The 23,123-nt window shown below is 36.9% G+C and overlaps 1 protein-coding gene across 2 annotated transcripts in view; it reads left to right on the top strand.

Annotated features, from left to right (window-relative positions):
- Positions 1-23,123, top strand: part of P3H2 (prolyl 3-hydroxylase 2) — a 164,982-nt gene that overhangs the window by 34,316 nt on the left and 107,543 nt on the right. The window contains exon 1 of one of the 2 annotated variants that reach the window (XM_054553126.2): positions 814-1,761. The exons of the other annotated variant lie outside the window; for it this stretch is intronic. The gene's annotated coding sequence lies outside the window, so the exon portion shown is untranslated. Of the gene's footprint in view, positions 1-813; positions 1,762-23,123 lie in introns of those variants that run through there. 2 annotated transcript variants of the gene reach the window in all.

Below are 23,123 nucleotides of genomic sequence, written 5' to 3'. Positions count from 1 at the left end.
AAGATTATTTCCATGTGTTTCATATGAAATTTTATGTTTGGTCTCTGTTACGCTTACCTTGAGTAAAGCCAAATTGAAAACTAGCACATAAGTTTTGATAAGAAAACTTGCACAATAGAACTCACGTTGAGAGGGCAGAAAGTAATCACTTTCAGGAACTTGTTGTACACTTGGACCAATGCCTTTATTTCCAATATTTGTTAATGTGTGATATAAAATAAGGCATCTTTGAGATCAGTTAGCTGTGAAAGCACAGATGATCAGGTCTGCTTTTAACTTACAGTAAACCAGAACAATTTTTGTCTTGAAGTCTTCCTTCTTCCACTTTTGCTTACTTTTTCCCACTCCTCTCCCACCCAAGAATCATTACCAGAAACAAAACTAACAAAAACCCACAAAAATTGGGATCATTATGGAATTTTATAGATCTGAATTTAGAAATACCGATCGTATTCAAATACTGACCTTCCATAATGCATTTATATATTTAATTTATAAAGAAGAGCCAAATAAATGGATGGCATTGCTTTTTCTTGATGGTTTTTTTTTTTTTTTGTGAGATGTAGTCTCGCTCTGTCGCCCAGGCTGGAGTGCGGTGGCATGATCTTGGCTCACTGCAAGCTCCACCTCCTGGATTCATGCTATTCTCCTGCCTCAGCCTCCTGAGTAGCTGGGACTACAGACGCCTGCCAGCACGCCCGGCTAATTTTTTTTTTTTTTGTATTTTTAGTAGAGACGGGGTTTCACTGTGTTAGCCAGGATGGTCTCGATCTCCTGACCTCGTGATCTGCCCGCCTCAGCCTCCCAAAGTGCTGGGATTACAGGCGTGAGCCACCGCGCCCAGCCTCTTGATGGTATTTTATTAAAGCAGATGATACAGATGTATAAACAGCAGTGATAGAGTTTGAAAAGTATATTTATAGAGTTAAATTCGGTGTGGTATAAAATATGCAGAGTAAGAATTTGTTCTACCTGGTAGTATTTGTAAGGCTAACTTAATTTAGTCTAGGGAGATGAATAGAAGTTTGCTGGATTTTCAAAGTAGAGGAAATAGCATGGATTTTCATAAAGGGATTGTAGGTTTTAATTTAATTACTATTACTCTTATGTGTAAATAATTTAAAGCTTATGGTCCACAGCAGATCGAGTCTTCCTCTCAAGTTCCCATCTTACTTAGGCTGGGCTGTCGAGAAGAATTTTAAATTGCCAATCAGTCCCCTTCTGGTTTTGTTTGTTTTAAATGGCTCAGTCTTTTCGGGAAAATACTTGGTCTTTCAGATTTCTTCTCTCTTCTCAATGCCCCTTTCCAACACAATGCCTGGATATTTGAGAGGCTTTGTGTGACATCTTGGTAGCAGAGAGTATGGTTCTTTCAGATCTTCATGGAGTCCCCTGGATGCTGGTCTGGTTGAGTCCCTGGGCTAGCACTAACTGAGGTGTGGTGTGTCCCACTTGACCTTTAAGGGAGAATTTGGATTCATGATTTCCCTAGTCCGAACCATTTGTGAAATTGAGAAATCTGTATGCTGAAACCTTACCACAGAACCTCAGGCCTATGCACATCCGCGATCTAATCAATTCTGAGGCTGCTTCTGCACAAGCAGGAGTTCTGATTCTTATTCAGCTATATGCAGGGTAAGGAATCCAGGAGCACTGCTGCAGGTTGGGAATTCCAGAGACGAGCTGGGCATCTGGAGGTCAGCAACTACCCCCAGGAAACACTCAGAGAAGCAGACACCTCATGCTGTGGTACTCTCCTTTGTAAGTATCTGTTTCTTTCTACAGAGGTTTCATTCTGAGCTGTCAATCTTCTTTGTTATGCAGTTACAGGGTATTCAGTGATAGCCCTTAAGAGACTCTAAGTGAGAGACAATGAGGTTCTAAAATAGGACAGTGGCTTTGGGGAATAAAAAAAGACAATGAGTCCAAGATGTATTAGGAAGATTAGAAGCAAACAGATTTAGTTTGAATTTGGGGGATGAGTAGTGGAAGATGACTTCGACATTTGTTGCTTGGGTCGTGGGGTAGCTAATGATATCATCAAGCAAAGTAATGGGTTTGGGGGAGAATTTACTGAGGGCAGTTTTGGTAATGAAGAATAATCTTTATTAAAATCTTTTAGTAAATTTTGCTGCACCCAATAGAATATTCCCATCTCTCTTTACCTGTCCAGTGAAAAGTGTTACTCTAAAAATTCAAGAATTAGACCATTACATATTATTAATTTTGTAAAATTACTAGGGATATATATAAGGATGGTTTTTAGGTTTGAGACCCAACTAAGGTAAAGAGAATATTATCAACAAAGTAAAATAATACCATGATTTTTTTATCTATATTAATTAATAGAGGGAGAATTAATAAATATATTAAATATGCCAATAATTCAAAAGTCACTTTTGTACATAAATATTAGTATTTTCTCTCTCTAGGTTTTCTAATCTGTCTCAAACAAAGGGTTAGAAGTAGTTGTTATTGAGCAATGAAAAATAAGCTATAAAAGGGAAAACTGTATAGTCAGTTCCAGTAAGAACAACAATTTTAAAGAGTTATTTATTTACAAGGAAGGAGCATATTAATCGATCAGACTGTGTGGAGCTGCAAATGCTTAGATAATTTGTGCAAGCACATGTCAAGAAATTGGGAAATCGATCCTTTTCCTGTTTTGGCAACATTTCTATTCTCCATTCAGAAGTTTATATATTTAATCACATATATCCAGAGACTTTTAATTAGGGGTAAGCTACCTTTGAGTATGTCTGTATCAATAAACAGAAATGTCATAATTTTGATCTTCTTAGTTAACATCACACTTACACTAAAAATTCAGTAAAAGCAGCAGACATCACCAATGACTGCGTCATTAGAGATAATGTTGTGCAACAAAAAACACTGGGTTCTACCTCCTTCTGTCTCTGATTTATTATGCCCGCAAGCAAAAGTCATGATTTTTCTTTGTGCTTTGGTTGTTACTTCTGTGGGATGAGAATTTCACCAGAAGCAATAGGAGAATAATTCAATGTCTGCTCCCCAAACAAAGAACCTTAGGCCCAGGCAGCACATACCCTGTAATTCTGTATTTGAGATGAACACCATCTTAAATTTTTATCTGAAAGCTTTATAGTTTGTTTTCTTTTTCTCTTTCTCTCTTTCTTTCTTTCTTTCTTTCTTTCTTTCTTTCTTTCTTTCTTTCTTTCTTTCTCTCTCTCTTTCTTTCTTTCTTTCTTTTCTTTCTTTCCTTTGTTTCTCTTAGCTCTCGGCAAAAACTAGGTAAAAGGAATTACCCTTAGGTACGGTGCTATGAACTATGTACATACTATCTTACATCAGAAAACGCCTACTGAGAGAGGTATTAAGTCTGTTCCACAGGTTGTAGAGACTGTGGCTAAAACAAAACCTCAATTCAGAAAAGTTCTACCAAGGTCTGTGTTAATCCTAAACTTGTATAGTTTGCATTGTTTCATATTGCTTCATTACAGGAGAAATAAAGATATGGAATAAAGGCATTTCGCAGAGTTGGTTTATTTTTGTACAATAATATTTTATTCTTCATTTAATATTGATAAGATTTTAAAAATGCAAAAACCACTTGTCAGAGTAACAATTTTAGATTCAGCACCTATGATTATTAATTTATTATTAAGTCTGTAGCATCATAGCTTTTACAATATCCACACCTACCTTTTAAATGTGCTTTTAGGTCTTGGAAGTAACGTGAGCTAAGACTAAAGGTATGTCTTCTGGCCGAGAGATGGAGAAAATTAATACAACTTTCTGAAGAAAATAAGATACAAAATAATGCTATTAGTGTGCTACTTAAAATTATGGCAAACGTTTGTGAAATCATCAGATTGTCATCCTTATTTTCTTCTTTAGCAGAGACCATTTATTTATGTCATCTTTCTATTCTGAAGGTTGTTAGCTGCAAACACATTGAGGAGGTTTTGGCGTGGTGTAGAGGAAGTGAATGGTGAGAAATTATTCAGGAAATTCTCGCTCTATATGCGATATACATAATCAGCCCATTTGAGTCCTGACTTCATGTGTAGATTCAGGTCCTTTCTCGGCTTTTTAATAGCTGCTTGACCTTGGCTAAGTCACTGAGGGAATATGCCACCATTTAAGTCATCTTACTGAGAATCCAAGTTGCTCTAAGAAATATCCTTTGATTTGATGACTTTTTAAAAAAACGTAATGAGAATGGAGTATATTAAGTAGACTCTTAACCTAGAAGAATGTTATTATAATGAAAACATCCACGTACCCATTTAAAAATCCAACCAAGCTTGTGGTTATTGTTCATTCACTTTTAAACAAACATTACTCTGTCAGACACAACTACAGCCCCTGTGGGAGCCACCAGGGAGGGTTCTGTTGTCTTATGTAGCCAAGAGTGGCTCTCAGGTCCAGTTGGCAAAAGGGAGAGAAAAAGGTTTGATGTTAATCTGAAATGTCTCTGAGAGGCCATACATGATTTGAGAATGGATTAAATATCAATGGGTGACTAGGGAATTCTTATATTCAGTTAATTTTAGAAAGAACTTTTATTTAGAGCCGCCTTTATGCCTGTGATGGGGCGGGACACACCACAATTACACATTTTCAGAAGGGTGTATCCTTTGATGACAGATGTAATTTCTACCCCCTCATTTCTCCCCAGTTAAAAGATTGCCAGTTAAAAATCCTTTGAAAATGGTTTGATCCTTTTCATACATGCAGATTTTTTTCCAGTCTTTAGGAGATTTATATAGGCTGTAGTTTTTAGCCAAAAAGAACACACCAGGAGTTGAGTCTTTTCCTTATTCAAAATAGAAAGGGTGTGGATTTTCCTTCTTTGATGTGGATAAGGCACAACTTCTTCTCTAACACTCCTGATGGCTGTGGTGTTTCCTCTTTGTTAGAAATTCACTGTCTTCTAGAAATTCCCATCCCTTCTCCAGGTCTTTCCCATAAAATATGATGTTTTGCATTTTTCAGATCATATGTCTTCGTGGTAAGTTAGGCTAAAGAGGCAAAAAAGGCAAGTTATTTTCATAATTGTGTTTTCAAGACTTTAGAAAATTAATTTTATCGTAAGAGAAAGACCTGGACACCATTATGAGTTGCTTGGTTGTGAGAATTTGATGACCTTAGGTAAATGCAGATAAGCTCCATGATCCTCTGCATTATGGCATCCTGATTATGTGTACATATTTATTCACCTAATCTTGGAGTGTTATGTTCCTTTATCAAATCATGAGTATGATACAATTTTATTTTTGTTTATAAATATATGTATACAATCTCTCTAAAGTGATTCTTCATTTTCTTTTATTATTCATATTAATGGTAAACAGAAGGTAATTATATTCTTCCCACTTGATTAAGTAACAAGAAGAAAACATTTTAAAAAACCCACCTCTGTTGTCTACAGCATTGGCTCTCAATACTCTATGCAAAGCATTCTGCTAAGCTCATCACCTTCACAAATTCATTTATTCCTGTTAAGAATCCTAAGGTTGACAATACAGTTCAATAAAGGGAATAAATTTCAGTATTCAATAGTATAGTAGGGAGACTATAGTTAGTAATAATTTATTATATATTTCAATGTAGCTAGAAGAGAGGAATGGTAGTGTTCCTAGCACAAATAACAGATAAATGTTTGAGTTGGAGGCTATTCCAACTACCCTGACTTGATTGTTCTACCTTGTACATATATCAAAATATCATATGTACCTCCAAAATATGTACAACTATGATATATCAATTTAAAACAAGAATCTTTGGGTGGGCATTATTATTAGTCTTTTTTTATAGATGAAGAAACCAAGACTACCTTGTGTGTTTTCACACAATTAAAAGGCAAACTCAGGACTTGCATCCAGGTTCGTCTCAAGCTAAGGTCAATGTTTGTTGTTTTGTTGTTGTTGTTTGTTTTGTTTTGTTTTTGAGGCAGAATCTTGTTCTGTCACTCAGGCTGGAGTGCAGAGGCGTGATCTCAGCTCACTGCAACCTCCATCTACCGGGTTCAGGTGATTCTCCTGCCTCAGCCTCCTGAGTAGCTGGGATTACAGACACTCACCACCACACCCAACTAATTTTTATATTTTTAGTAGAGATGCAGTTTCACCCTGTTAGCCAGACTGGTCACGAACTCCTGACCTCAAGTGATCTGCCCACTTTGGCCTCCTAAAGTGCTGGGATTACAGGCGTGACCCATTGCGCCCGGCCACAAGCTAAGGCCATTGTTTTAACCATGTTTAGCATGTACAGCTGAATGCCTTAAGTTTGATGTCTCAGAAAGCCTTAGCTGTTCAGCACATTTTTATACTTCATAAATTATAATTTTGCCAAAATGAGTGGCTGGGTATAATCCTACAGCCCCAGCCCTATGATTGACTCCTCAACTTGTCTGCATTTCATATTATAACTTAGTTCGTATTCTAAAATAGAAGTGGTTAAATTCATCATTCAAAGGTTTTGAGGAAGTTAATGCGTGCAAAACAATAATATGCAGGGCTGGCATTGAAACAATGTTGGCATCTGTCTCTTAATGCCTCTCCTCCAGACTAGAACGATAGTCACTTGTTACTAGTCACTTTGTGTCTCAGGCCTGAAGAGGAGAAAATGGCGACAGTAGATGGTAGTCCACTTTTACAAATCAGACTCATTTTCTTGAAAAAATTTGAAGGCCCTTTCTCTTTTTTCCAAATCATTCTTTTTTATTTCCATTTATATTCATTGTATTATTGTAAAGATACACTACATACATACAATTCAATTTGGAAAGCCTTTTTAAAAATAATCCACTTACTTTAGGGTTGATGGTAACATGAAGCTACCTTATTTTTGCCCTTAATTATATACCAAAGTAAGAAAAATAATTCAGATAAGAAAGTCTTAAAGACTTCTATCTCTTTAAGTGCCTAATACTATAATTTCTATCTTATTTCTAGACTTCTGTGTGTCAAAGTACTTTGCATACACAAACTAACCATAATAATAAATATCACAGAACACATAAAATCTTTAGAGTTTACAGATTGATACATATTCATAATTTTATTTGATAATTTCTTTAGTTCTATATAAAAGACAGGAATATTTCTGCTTTTTCTATTATACAGTTGGAGACACTAACAAAGAGAAGAGCCAAGGGTTTGCTCAGAGTATCTCTAAGCATTAGGTATTCTGAGTGTGACTATCAGCCAGAGCTGTTCACATAAACATGGTAATCTAAGCTCTGAACTTCTTTTGAAGTAAATTATTGTCTGTGACAGAAAGAAACATCAGCGTATTTCTTTTTATTTAATTATGAGGTTCTGGAGGGTTTCTGTGAATTCAAGAGACGGGAAAGTCATTATTTTTATTTCATTCTCTTTTATGTCTCCACTACAGATGTTGCCATATGTTTTTTTTTATTTGTTATGTTTTTATGATTTGCCTCTCAAATCTACAGACACCATCTGCAGTTGGGGTTAGAAAAAATGCCCAAATCTCGGCCGGGCGCAGTGGCTCACACCTGTAATCCCAGCACTTTGGGAGGCCGAGGCAGAAGGATCACCTGAGGTCGGGAGTTCGAGACTAGCCTGACCAACATGGAGAAACCCTGTCTTTACTAAAAATACAAAAAATAAACTGGGCGTGGTGTTGCATGCCTGTAATCCCAGCTACTCGGGAGGCTGAGGCAGGAGAATCACTTGCACCTGGGAGGCAGAGGTTGCGGTGAGCCAAGGTCGTGACACTGCACTCCAGCCTGGCCAACAAGAGCAAAAATCCATCTCAAAAAAAAAAAAAAAAAAGAAAAAGAAAAAAGAAAAAATGCTCAAATTTAATTCTCTCCCAGCTGTGCCAACAAGATCAGATGTTCTGTGGCCAAAACTCTTACCGTGGCACTCAAGGTCCTTCATACAATAAAGCCTGGCTTACTCTGTAGCCTCAGTGCCCTCTGCTATGCCTGTATCTTGTTATCCAACTCCAATCAAATATTGGGATTGCCTCAATGCATCATGCTCACACATGTATCCATGATTTTTGTCTATGCTCTTCCTTTTACCTGTCAGGCCCTTATGCCACCTGTGAACTGATTTTCAAGATCCTACAGCTACTTTCCTTACCCATTTATGACTTTGAATTGTCATACTATTTTTTTATGCCTCTACTTAATAAGGGAAATATATAACTTGCCTTTTCCTACTCTATTATAGTAACAATGATTCATTGAGTAGTTTTATTGTACAAGCACTGTCCTAATGACTTTTCATATATTATGTTATCTAAATGATGTATCATAAATCTCTGAAATTGCCATTAATACTCTCCTGCTCCCTTTTATGGATGAGAAAACTGGGCACTGACAGGTTAACTGCCTAGGTCACAGTTAGTAAATGATAGCCAGTATTTAAAGTCGGTTCTATCTGCTTTGAGGTAAAGGTTCTCACCACTATAATATACAGCTTGAAATCAGTGAATTAAGAAAGGGGAGGTTCAGTGGCTAATGCATTCCTGTGTAACAGTTGCTAGCCCCAGGTGTGGTGGTGTTAGGTACTCTGTTGAGAAGGTGGAAAGGGTGATGCACACTGGGCAGTGTCTCTGTGTTTTGTGACATTAGTGGACTTTCAAATCATAAATATCAGGTATTAAGAAAATAAGGTTTCATGAGCTTTTGGCATATATCTAAAATGATTCTGCCAAATCATAACCTACTACTAATAAAATTTAAATTGATGTATCATTCATCTGTGCTTACATATACTAATTCAATTCTCACAATACTTCTTTGTAGTAGGTACTGTTATGTCCCCAGCTTTACAAATACGGATTATTTATTTATTTATTTATTTATTTATTTATTTTTGAGACAGAGTCTTGCTTTGTCACCCAGGCTGGTGCAGTGGCGTGATCTCAGCTCACTGCTACCTCCACCTCCTGTGTTCAAGTGATTCTCCTGCCTCAGCCTCCTGAGTAGCTGGGATTACAGGAATGCACCACCCTGCCCAGCTAATTTTTATATTTTTAGTAGAGACAGGGTTTCACCATGTTGGCCAGGCTGGTCTTGAACTCCTGACCTTAGGTGATCCACCTGCCTCAGCTTCCCAAAGGGCTGGAATTACAGGTGTGAGCCACCACACCTGGCTCAAATATGGATTATTAAGTCGTAGAGTGTTGATGTCACAGGTTACATAGGCAGCAAGTGACTGAGCTAGGATTGGAGCAGGTGGACTCCAGAGTCTGTGCTGTCAACCACTGTGCATACAGTCTCATGTAAACAGTCCTTTCACCCTCCTGCACTTCCCAAGGGAGCTGTCTGACGATTCTTCCACCCTTAACTAAGAACATTAGGGCATACACACGGATTTCTTTGCTACTTCCCTGGAAGAACAAAGTCTTAATGGGAAGGAAAAGAATGATGATCCTATAAAGAATAAATAAGAAACAAATAAAAAATTTGGGTATACAGTTAGAGCTCAGGGAACTGAGCCTATTTTTTCTTACCTATGAAATTATGAGTGAGGATAATAACACTACATTTCTGTGTCCTTTTCCAGTTTGTGAATATATATGCCATTGGGTCATACTATGTCTCCCTTGTCTCATGGGGCTATTATAGCTTGTTGGTCTCCTTTGCTTGATTAGAAGGTTCCTCATACACAATTCTCTCTAATCAGTTGCCTTTAGTAGGTGGTAATGAGTGATGGTTGAAATCGATAATAGTAGAAGATAAAACAACAGATTTCATTTATTGAAATCCTATTAAGTGCTAAATGATTGACATATATTTTCTTGTTTAATAGTAACCCTGTAAGTTTTAATCAAATTCATCATAAATGCAGTAAAAACTGCTAAAATGACCAATTTCATAGCCCTGACTACTGAATTTGTCCCATCTTCCAACAAATGTTTATTAAGTGGTTATCAAGTGCTAGGCACTGTCCTAAGCACTGAAGATACAATAAGTAAAAAATAATACAAACAAACAGACATAATTTTTGGATTAGTGGAGCTTATAGTCCAAGGACTTTGAGTGCTGAATGAGTCTCACTCCCTCACCTTGTCTACTTTCAAATTTTAGTTCTACTCCATTAGCCCTTGAGAAAGGGGATGGAGAGGATTTAGAGTTGCTACCCATCGATACTTTCATCTCTTGAACTATATTGAAAGCAATAGGAAGGGCTCTTGATTTATTTGCCTTGGGCCAGTTGGAGCAGTTTTGGGTCATGCAACAATTATTCAATTTAATGATATGTTGCTTTCCCTGGTCTTATATGCCTCATCAGTTGCAATCATTACTCTCTATGGGTCCCAGGAAGGCTCTGGTACAAGTTGAAATTTGGATGATTAAAGAGAATAAATTCCATTTATATCTTGATAAGAGCTTTGTTCTTAAGTGAGTAGTGACTTTTTCACAGGCTTGCGTAGTTGTATCTCTTCCTAAATACATGTCTAAAAACATTTCCTCTGCTTATAATGTAATAACTGTATTAGTCTGTATAGCCATTATTGTTAGAAAACCTTTCATCATTCATTGTATCTTTTGAGTCTCACAATAACACTTTGAGTTGAGTATTTATCATCTCCCTTTTACATGATGAGGTAACCAAAGAGGCACTGGGACATATCTGATCTCTTCAATAGATAAGAACAATTCTATGCTTGTTGTACTAGATAGTATTCCCATCTCCAGGACAGATTTCAGGCCTTTCTTTTGCTGGTTTGTGTGTGTATCCATGTGCATACAAATGTTTGTGTGTAAAAAAGAGAAAGAAGAAGAGAGAGAAAGGGAGCTGGAGACCTAGGAAGGAAGAAAATAAATTCAATTTCAACTGATTTTCCAGGTCTGACTTTAGATGTCAGACCCCTTTGATTACAGGGAAGGTTTTTGGTTTGTCTGGACTGAAGACGAGAGCACAGCCGTGAAAAAAGAACCAATTGCTACAGATGACTAGGCAGAGAAAATGTTCAGTGTTGCTAGGAGACCAGGTCTGCTGTCAGGCTCAGGAATGAGAACATGTCGGATGGAGGGCACTGGGCTGGAATTTGTGTTTGACATAAACTATTGAATCATGCATGCCAGTAGGATTAAGTCAGAATCAACTGAAGCTAAAAACAGTCAGGAAAGTTTTTCTACCTCTTTTTGGTTTTTCCCTTAAATTCTTTTTCTTTTCAGATACAAATGCCTAATGAAAGGCTCAGCAGTAGATATGTGATGCTTAAAAGTTTTTAGTAACACCCTGAGGCAGATGGTACTGTGTGTACACCAGCATTTAGAATGAAAAACCCTTTCCTCCAAAAGACTAAGCTGGAGGAGTTTTAACTTGCTTGTCATCAGAGTTACTTTGAGGTAGTCAAAATTATTGATAAAAATGAATCATCATTACTGAGTTAGAGTCTAGACTTTTTGCAGTGTTTATAAGAGAAGGCTGTGGTGTGTCCTTACCTGGACTTGGAAGAACTCATTACTAATCCCGGTTTCCACCAAGCATCCCTGTGGGCTTGGACATGTCATCTTTGTCTAGGAGTCTTCTTTTTCTCAGATGAATGAGGCTAGAATTGTGGGTTATAATACCTTATAAAATATTCAGTTTTATTTGGTTCTGGGACCACAGGCAGATGTCAATAACCCAGATCTGCTTATATTAATTCTAAAGCACACGGATGCTGGGATCACCAGGTAGACATAGGGAGGTGGATATGTGAATGAGTGAGCAGGCATTCTTACTTTGCTGCAGCTGTAGTGATAGCTGCCTCATCTTTCCCATCTTTCCATGATTAAGGTAGCACGGCACTGTACTGAAGAATTGCCCAGTGTTCCATTTCCTAGAGCCAGCAAAGAACTTCAGGGAATGTTCTGGCTTTTGATAGTTTATGGTCAAACACATTATCTTTCTTGTCAAGGTTCCAGGAAGCAGGGAGCACTTGGTCCTCAAAATCCAGAGTGTGCTCCTGCCAAAGCACATAAATATCTCAAAATTAAGGACACTTGTCTTTAATTGTTTCTCTGTGTGTGTATGTATGTGTGTGTGTGTGTGCACGTGTGTTTGGTGGGTTTTTTTTTTCATATTTTAATATGGCTGGAAATCACCACTACTGACATTGAAGGTTCAGCCCAGGAGAAACAAGCCCAAATTTGTCCAAAATATATGAACTGAATAGACGAAATGAAATCTGCCCAATTCAGGTCTAAGAGTGACCATTTGTGTTACCATGAGGAGTACAAGACAAAGCCATGCTCAAATTTCCTGGAGGAGTTTTCTGAAAGGTAGTTGATACATCTGCAGAAAAAAGTGTTTTAGTTTTGGGAAGTTTATACATTTCTAATGTAAAAATTCAATCACGTTATTCCTCTAAAATACAATCTGTAATGAGTCCTCTGTAGGACACAGATGTGACTGTCTTCATCTGAAAATCAAGGCTTTTGGGATCTGACCCAACCTATCTTTCAGCCTGATCTCCTATTAATCCTTTTCAGGTACCCTGAGTACATACCAAATGTCTCTTCCACTTCTCTCTTTCTTGATGTTTCTCCCTCTTAATCTCCACATGTCCAAATCCCACCTTTTTTTTTCAAGGCACTTGTCCAATGCCATAGATTTTGGGAAGCTTTCCCCAATTCCTGTAGTTTACCAGGAAGATTTCACTTCTCAGAAATCACATAAGATTTTATGTGTACCTATCTTGGTGCACTTTTTCTTTTCTTTCTTTTCTTTTCTTTCCTTTCCTTTCCTTTCCTTTCCTTTCCTTTCCTTTCCTTTCCTTTCCTTTCCTTTCCTTCCTTTCCTTTTCTTTCTTTCTCTCTTTCTGTTTTTCTTTCTTTCTTTCTCTCTCTCTCTCTTTCTTTTTTTTTTTGATGGAGTTTCCCTCTTGTTGCCCACGCTGGAGTGCAATGGTGCAATCTTGACTCACTGCAACCTCCACCTCCTAGGTTCAAGTGGTTCTCCTACCTCAGCCTCCCAAGTAGCTGGGATTACATGCGCCCACCACACTCAACTAATTTTTTTGTATTTTTAGTAGAGACAAGGTTTCACCATGTCAGGCAGGCTGGTCTCGAACTCCTGACCTCAGGTGATCCACCCGCCTTGGCCTCCCAAAGTGCTGGGATTCCCAGCGTGAGCCACTGTGCCCAGCTGCACTTACTCTTTTCTATTTTTGCATGACAGTTATTTGTTTCATATCCTTTTCTTCACTACTAGGCTATGAACTCCTTGAGAACAGGATCTCTGTCAGTTTTGCCTCTGTATTGGTCATAGCGTCACTCTCATTACATGCTAAAAGGTGAGAGTGGAGTGGATGAATGATAGCTGAGGGAGGTGCTGTTGGTCAGATGTTCTTCAGGGAGAATTGAGAGTAGCACAGTGGAAAGTTAGTGAACAAATCCCCTCTGACTAAGAGAAGAAGTTTCAAAAAGAAGTGATCGTAGACTGCACTGTACACATTGACCATGTATTTGATTGATTATCTGTATATATTTTCTTCTCTTGTGCTTTCAGATCTTTCTTAATTTTATTTTTATAATCTATTAAAGATAACTTAGAGGATGCATAAGGAAGTGAGAGAAAAGACATAAAGCAAATTGTTGAAAATCAAAAGACATATTGGTTAAGAAGATGTTCGATTTACATTCAGTTGTACATGCACCCTCCCTGTTTTTACTTTTTCCCCTCTGGTTATAATGAGATGGGGCTGTCTGTAGTAAATATAGGAATTACATTGTGTTATGATAAATTAGGCGATATCTTTTTTTTTTTACAGTGATGCTTTTGGTGTGAAATTATACCTTCAGAATCATAGTATTTTACTTTATTTTATTTTATTTATTTTGAGACACAGTCTCGCTCTGTTACTCAGGCACGAGTACAGTGGTGCGATCTTGGCTTACTGCAACCTCCACCTCCTGGGTTCAAGTGATTCTCCTGCCTCAGCTTCTGGAGTAGCTTGGATTACAGGTGCGTGCCACTGAACCCAGCTAATTTTTTGTATTTTTAATAGAGACCATGTTTCGTCATGTTGGCCAGGCAGGTCTCGAACTCCTGGGTTCAAGTGATTCTCCTGCCTCAGCTTCTGGAGTAGCTTGGATTACAGGTGCGTGCCACTGAACCCGGCTAATTTTTTGTATTTTTAATAGAGACCAGGTTTCGTCATGTTGGCCACGCAGGTCTCGAACTCCTGACCTCAAGTGATCCACTCGCCTCGACCTCCCAAAGTGCTGGGATTACAGGCAAGAGCCACAACACCTGGCCAAGAATCATAGTATTTTAGATTTAAATTCATAATTATTGGAATAAATGGGATCTCAAGATTAAGTTATCCAATCACACTTCACTAATCCAGAAACTGAAACACCACAAGATCAAATAATTTAGTCATATAGCTTGTACATGAAGGCTCAAAGGTAAAATCCAAGTGTCCTAACTTCAAGTGTCCTGTCTTTTACTGATACGAGAGTGTTTCTTAATCTAATGACAAATAATTCCCTGCATGATGTGCTTCAATAGCTGATCCTTCCTCAAAAAAGTGAACTATCCCCAACAGCATTATTTGTTAAGTTTTGTTTGTCACTTTAAAAATTCAGGCAAAGTTCATACAACTACAGACATAATTCTCCAAACGGCCTTATTTGTAGCTCATTTGAGGTATGGCCTTGGCACAAAAAGAGCAAAAGTCCTTGATTGCAGTTGAATCATTTCCATTATTGCAAGCATCTCTTCCTTTAAAAGCATACATTTATTGGGTGTATATATACCACTGGCTTTGAAGTGAAACTCAGTTTGCCGTAACTGAGCCTTAGAAATTCTGACCCTAACATTTACACTCGGCCTATGTTCCTTGTCCACACTGCAGTTTCTGGGCACACCGCTGTCAGCGACCTTCAGTCATGCCCACCAGAGCTGCTGTGGCAGCCACAGTTCCCAGGCCAGATGACAGGATGCACTCTGGGCCTTGGTGGTTAATGACTCTCTTACCATCTATGCTCAAGCATGCCTGTAACTAATTAGCTCAGAATCGCCTGGAAGCTGAAAACAAGCAGATTGTTTATGGCTCATTTTGAGGAAGAGGGCTTTTATCAGGGCTGCGTGGCAATGGAATGATGCTTAAGGATCGCAGCACTTCTTATCTGTAGAACTGGAGAAATGGGATGAGAGGTTGGAAATGACCTCTTGGGTTTCCTGCCAGCTTTGCTGTGAATCTAAGAAATAACAGGCTGGAGTTACTTGTAATCTTTTTAATTGAAGTATAACACACACACAGAAAAGTACATTGATTATATAAATCACAAGGTGAGCATCCATTTAATGAAGACTAAAATTCTAAATTAGATGTATCTGTTCTTTGGTGCCAAATTCTGATAATAAATACTTTCACAGCATTGATCACAAACTACTGTTTCTATTACCTCTGTATATACCACGTGACTTTGTTTTGTGATTTTTAAAGTGATATGAATGCAGTTAAAATAGTACAGGAGATATGGTACTCTGATGTGAGACTGTTACAATAGTGGTTTGAGAATGATATTTACTTTCTCTGGAATAATTTATGTTCATGGTAGATAATTTGCAAAATATAGAGAAGCAAAGTATAGATAACAAATCTCAGAAATCAATATTCAACATCATCATCCAGAACTAATCATCGATAACCTTTTCCAGTATAACATTTGAAATGCACATATGCCACATGTACATATAAATTTAAACAATATTTGAATTATATCGTGCATGTTGTTTAGTAACTTTTATTAATTACAAAAATAAAATGATACTTATAAAATTTTTGAATAGCTGTAGTATAACTGTTATATGAGCATATTGGCATCTATTTAATAAATACTGATTTTTAGTTATTTGTGTGCAGTTTTGCACTAATAAGTATTGCTTGATGGTCACTGTTGTATCTGAATATTAGTTTTTTTAAATTTTTAAGTACATCCTTAGAAGTAGAATTGCTGGATTAAATAGCAGACACACTTTAATATATTTGATATATATTGCTAAATCATCCTTTAGAAAGTTGGTACCACTTAATACTCTAAACAGCAGTGGATGAGATTCTCTGATTCCTAGAGCCACTGCCAATGCTCTAAATTATACTTTAAATAAAAGAGACTTAAAATTTGATGGATTAAAACTTCATCTTGGCTGGGCATGGTGGCTCATGCCTGTAATTCCAGTACTTTGGGAGGCCGAGGTGGGCAGATCACCTAAGGTCAGGAGTTCAAGACCAGCCTGGCCAACATGGTGAAACCCCGTCTCTACTAAAAATTCAAAAAATTAGCCAGGCGTGGTGGCGCATGCCTGTAATCCCAGCTACTCAGAAAGCTGAGACAGGAGAATCACTGTAATCATGCCTGTAATCCCAGCTACGCAGAAAGCTGAGAAAGGAGAACCTGGGAGGTGGAGGTTGTGGTGAGCCGAAACGGCGCCATTGCACTCCAGCCTGGGCAACAAGAGCAAAACTCTGTCTCAAAAAAAAAAAAAAAAAACCTTCATCTTGTTTTAATATGCATCTTTTATTATCAATATAAAAAATTTGAAATATGTTTCTTGCTCATTGTTTATGTCTTTTGTCCATTTTATTGAAGTGTTTTTCTTATTGCTGTGTTAGGTTTGTTTTATAGATAGGTATGCAGGGACTTTTCCCAGTTCCTCATTGTCCTTTCTATTATTGATCACCTATAATCATAGCTGAGTTCAACAGACTTACCAAAACTAATTTGACATGAATCCTGGATACTAAAAAGAAATGTTCTTTTTCATCACTCTCAAATGACTCTTTCACATCTGCAACTTTTTCTTTTTGATTTCGATATGTATGTGCCTAGGAAAAACCCATGAATAGCACAATAAGTTGGTGACTATGATCTTTCCTCAAATGGAAAGGAGTAAAACAGCACAATCGTGCTTTTAAATTCTTCATTGGAATAATTTGGAATACAATTAATTGCCTTATTTTTAACTTTTCTACTACTATTTATAGTGGCTATTAACTAATATTTGCTTAGTGATTAATGTTATTCAGAATTAGTATGGAAGCTGATTGGATTTACATGTTTCTAGAACTACGAGTAGATTTAACTGATTTGCCAGGAAAGAACTTAAATATATTTTAAGTTGTAATTCAATATTTATTCTAGGTGACAGATTCTTTTTAAGGACTGGCATTGAAAAGTTTATTTATTGTGGCTTGTAATAAGACATTTCAAAATTAATGTAGGCCCTTTGAAGGATATTTATTTCAACATTTACCTAGTAAATATTTGGATACTATCTGAGTGCCTGAAGCAAACCATAATAGCTAAAGTCAATGTCACAGGGATTTGCTTAGTTCATCAGTTTCAATGCAAATATGTCATCCTGTAACATGATAGTATTTACTGAGAAAATTAGATACTTCAGATTTGATGAATATCTTCGAAGCTAGTGGAAAATGTTTATAATCTGGAAAAAAGCCAAAATTATTTTACTCATTAAAATTGTTCTAATAAATTGTTTTCCTTCATTTAATTTATTCTGCTTTAAGTCATTTAAAAAGACTGTGTGCAGCCTACATGTAATATGATTATGATGTTCTAGTCGGGTCAGCTAAAAGAACAACATTTTTTCTCAATTAACAGGAGTTAATGAACTGTGAGCAATGCATAAGCGTGAAAATTGAAGCTGTAGCAAGGGGCTGGAATTTAAGGCAAGTTTGAGGTAATGGAAATTCCCTTTTCAGGCAGACAATGTGTTGTTTAACTGAAGATAGCTTTTTTGAGACTGCTGGCTATTCATATGGATTGTTAGTAATAAGAACTTTAATGTGAGAAGGGGAATTGGCTACATATAGATAGTCAAAATGTTTTGTCTTGTAAGTTGTTGCCTCTTTGATGTAACTGTGACCACTCCCTCCTTGGACAGTGTGCTCTTGATTATAGCACTATGATTATAATGCTGGAAAAGATGAGAGGAAGCTTCATGGCTAGATGACCCTGGATACCCTCATGAAGGACACTTTCGTATTTTTATGACTTCAGGAACTCACTTGATATTCCTGTGACTCAGTTACCCCAAATGCAAGGCAAGAAAGTTGAACCTCATGCTTACTAGAACCCCTTCTATATCTTCCTATGTACTGTGACTTCTAAGAAAACAAGATAGATCAGATGAGGATAATCCTATCCTCTTACCACCAGTTCCTCCAATGCACTTAGCCAAAATCTGCTTCTCTTCCTCTCTCAATAGTAAGTAATAATAATAACAATAATAATAAATCTCTATGTAAGAACAATACAAGTTCAACATTTTTGACTAAATCCCTGGATCTGACCTATTTCCGCTAGCCTTCATAAGGACTTCATGCTTGGAATTATCCTTTTTTTCTGTTTTCCTGTGTCATCAGTTTCTCCATAGCCACCACATGATTGCCATCAGCACAACCTTAATGCACGCATCTTAAAACAAGTAAACCACCTTTCACCTCACTTCTCTGTTACCACAACTTAAAAAGAAGAAGAAGAAAAAAAAACTTGTCTACACTTGCTGGCTTTACCTGCTGGCTGGCTTTACCCCCAGTTTTCTCCACAATCCATGCTAATTGGATTTCCATCTACACCACTGCTCTGAAATGTCACTCATAAATGTTTCCAGTTGTCTACCCCTTGCTAGAGCCAATGGTCAGTTACTGGCCATCAGCTTTCTTGGCCTGTTAGCACTATTTCACTTGCATGATCTCGCATCTTGAAACCCTTTCTTCTCTGGACATTTCTTCCCACCCTCGCTAGATTTCCTTCTATTTAACTGGACATTTTCTCTCTATTTGTTTGTTGGTTCTTTTACTGGTCCTCTGAAAGTTGGTGTGCTTCAGCATCTTGGTTGCTAAAGATATGGGTAGAATTTTAACACACAGAGATAAACATGAGGAGGACTGGGAAAAGAAGAAAAGATAAACATGCTATAAATTTTACAGAGAAGTTCTGTTTGGCTGGAGAGGAGGTGAAGAGGAGATTCATTTATGGGAGAAGTTTGAAACATCCCATCAAATATATAAGATTTACACTGAGACTAGGAGAAGATTTCTAGGGAGAAGATTTCAGGACTAGAAAACCTTCCATTTTTTCTAGTCCTGAAATCAGTGAAGTGTCAAAAGATGCTTACTCAGTGAGGTTGGTAAGTTAACTAGGCCTCATATTGAAGGTAGCGATATCCTTTTATTGGAAACCCAAGTCTTAGCAATGTCCCAGTAGAGAAACCAAGACTGTGTCATCATAGACTTTTTCTTCTTGGTATAGTTAATTCAGAAGACACTCTAGGGTCTGGAGCTGAGCCTATAGATATTTAATCCTTAATTACCTAAGTATTTATTGAACTTTACCATGTGAAAGGCACAGATAGGTGAGGCTCTCTTGGATTAATATACCAGAATTTTTGTTAGAATGAACTAAGGTGCCACCTATGAAAATACTGACCTCACTCATATAAAACTTTTTTTCCGTGGTTTTTCAGTGTACTACCAAACATGGGATGGTATCGATAGCAAACGTTTAGTTGGTTGTAATAGGATATTAAATGTGATTGTTCTCTTTTTCGTATTTGCAATTTTTTTGGTAAAAGTCTTATAAATTATATATTGGTTTGAATTTCTTGTGTGCAAAAGCATCTGTATGTAGAGAAGCTGAAAATTATTGCCAAAGAAGAAAACACATTATGTAGATCAGCAAATAGCTGTCATTTTACCGAGAAAAATCGGTGACTCTTTTAAGTGATAAGCCTTCTCACTCAGGAAATCACAACTTCAGCTTTTAGGAAACAGCTCTGTCTACTCGTCCATCTTCATCCAGGAATGAACTGGGCAAGCAGTAGTTTTTCAAAGAAAACAAATCTCCTACATAGACTTAATTTATGTATTTTTGCCAGCTCCTTAGTAACTGTTCTGTTTTGATATCACTAAAGATTTAGAGTAAGCCTAATTTACCAAATCTAGCAGTTTTAAGACCCAATAACTTTTGTGGGAGACCAAGGGTGTGGGGTAACTTCCCGCCAACATATGTATGTGTCCAGGAGGCTGAGTCCACCCTCATGTGACCAGACCGCTTGGCCATTTATAGAGTGGCTGTCGAGGTTAAGGTATCTGGAATCTAGTAATATTTCAGAGGATGGGACAAGGTAGATTTTCCAACCTTCTTTTCAGTACTTGTTACTTAGCTATTGTTTTTCATTTTAATTATTGTTGAAATTCAACCAGATTGATTTTCTTTTGAAGGTCCTTTCAAATGTTTGGTAACAATGTATTCTCTTTAAATGTTTGGAGAAAATTGTAAGTGATTTATAAGATTTATCTTAGAAAATTTTTTATAAACAATGTAATTCAGACATGAGATTATACTATCCCATTCATCTTAACCTTTCTTGATTTGAAAAAAATTGTATAAACATTTTAAGCATAAATTTGACTTAAAATTAAATAAAAAATATATATTTTATTGTTATCATATGAAAAATCTAACTCATGCTATTTGCGGATGGAGCCTAATTTTTATATTTAAATTGCTATAACTATGTACATTTTTTTCTTAGGTCTTCTTTTCAAATTCATTTTTCAGCTTAAATATTGAGATGCTGATGCACACAACTTGTACTTGGATTTATTATGTAAATAACAAAATGCAATATTTTATATTTTTATTGGATTCCAGATATAGAGAAATAATTTTTGTATACTTAAGAATAAAGAAAATATTCCCCCCCAAGAAAGATTTCATAAATAATTTTAAAACTTTTTAACAAACATTTAATAGGAGGAGAAGAAGAATCAAAAGTATATGCTTAGTAGGTAAATGTGCCAGCACCATATGTAGAATTTTATGGCTGGAAGGGAGGTGAAGAGGAGATTCGTTTTAAATGAATATACCAGAGAGTGACACAGAATCACTAGTTATTCAAAAGAAAAACTCTAGAGAAATTGAGATAACATGGAATGGTAGCATTTATCTGAGAATTTGTCATAGGGAGATTTTGAGTGACTAATTCTTTGTTTTTATTTTGTTTTGGGTGTATGAGGGAAATACTTAGTAAAAGGGGTATGGAGGTCATGCAAGGATTTGTCTCTTTGCTTCTGTGGAAGAAACATGGAGCTCAAGTTCCTGGGTACAGGAAGACTGCTTGATAATTCGTATTCCTCCCACTTCCTCCTTCCCCTTTCTCTTCCTTCACTTTTTACTTAGTAAATATTTCCTGAATGCCTTGAGTCTGAAAGATGGATTAGATTCAAATCATATCTGCAAAAAGCTATGAATCTGATAGTAGAGACATCTACAAAAATACACAAATAATAGGTAAATGTAAGAATAAGGCTGGGTGTGGTGGCTCACACCTGTAATCCCAGCACTTTGGGAGGCCAAGGCAGGAGGATTACTTGAGCCTAAGAGTTTGAGACCAGGCTGGGCAACAAAACAAGACCCCATCTCTACAAAAAAAAAAAAAAAAAAAAAAAATTGAAAAAGAATAAACTGTGTGAATGTGGTGGAGAGAATTATTGTTCATCCAGCGACTGTCAAAGAAAGCTTTACCCAGGAAGTGACATTTGAGCTGGATCTGGAAAGGTGGAAGGAGAAGGCACTCTAGGCAGAAGGAACAACATGAGCGAAAGCACAGATGAGGGGCTGTTTGACTTTTTCAGGGAGCCATGAATAGACAGGGCTAGAGCTCTGGGTTGGAGTCTGATTGTTGATGAATGACATATTAAGAAATTTGGACTATAGATAGTAAGTCCCAAATTATTTGAAGTAGAGGGATTTCACTATCAGATTTTTTTCATAAACTTTTTTTATATTGCATTCTTTTTTACATTTTTTTTATTTCCATAGGATTTTGGGGAACAGGTGGTGTTTGGTTACATGAGTAAGTTCTTTAGTGGCGATTTGTGAGATTTTGGTGTAACCGTCACCTGAGCAGTGTACACTGAACCCAATTTGTAGTCTTTTATCCCTTACCCACTTCCCATCCTTTCCCCCAAGTCCCTAAAGTTTATTGTGTCATCCTTATGCCTTTGCATCCTCATAGCTCCGCTCCCACTTATGAGTGAGAACATACAATGTTTTGTTTTCCATTCCTGAGTTACTTCTCTTAGAATAATAGTCTCCAATCCCATACAGGTTGGTGTGAATGCCATGAATTCATTCCTTTTTATGGCTGAGTAGTATTCCATCATATATATGTATGTATATACCACATATATATATATATTCCATCATATATATATTTATATATATATTCCATCATATATATATTTATATATATATTTTCATATATATATAAATATTTATCCACTCATTGATTGATGGGCATTTGGATCTGTTCCGCATTGAAATTATATCAAGTACTCTCTCAGACCACAGTGGAATAAAATTGGAAATCAATTCCAAAAGGAACCTTCAAAACCATGCAAATACATGGAATTATATAGCACACTCCTGAATGATCATTGGGCCAACAATGAAATCAAGATGGAAATTTAAAAATTCCACCTGAACGACAATAGTGATACAACCTATGTAAATCTCTGGGATACAGCAAAGGTGGTGCTAAGGGGAAAGTTCATAGCCTTAAATGTCTACATCAAAAAGTATTTCATAAACTTTTATAAATTATAGATTATTGGAAGGGAGATTGATGAAAGACCAAATAGGAGGCTATTGCAGTAGCCCAGAATGGCTTGCTTATATCTTGGTAACAGAGGCAGATATGATGACCAAATACATGTAGGACATTTCATATAATTAAGGAAATGACAAAATAAGCCAAACAATATTTTTTTGAATCCTGTATTGACTAAGACTTTGGCTAGAGAAAGTCTTCAGTTAGAAAGTAATTCTATAGGAGCAGGTACTGAAAAAAAAAACTCTGTGTCATTACTGATTAACCTAACACTGACTATTGTAAAAGAGAAACTCCTAAATCTCAGTGGCTTAAAACAATAAAAGTTTATTTCTCATATAAAGTTCAAGACGTGTTGGGTGATGGGGAGGAGTACTCTTCCTCTGACGTCTTCAACAAGTGGCTTCAAAATCTCCTGGGTATTGACACTGATCAACCAGTTGATAGGCAAGGGAAGGGAGGGAGAGTAATGGATTCCATGGAAGGTTTTTATGGGCCGAGCCTGGGAATGGC

Source organism: Pongo abelii, chromosome 2, assembly GCF_028885655.2.
Source record: "Pongo abelii isolate AG06213 chromosome 2, NHGRI_mPonAbe1-v2.0_pri, whole genome shotgun sequence".
NCBI lineage: Eukaryota > Metazoa > Chordata > Mammalia > Primates > Hominidae > Pongo > Pongo abelii.
Note: the sequence above shows the minus strand (reverse complement) of the source record. Positions and strands in the feature narration are given on the sequence as shown.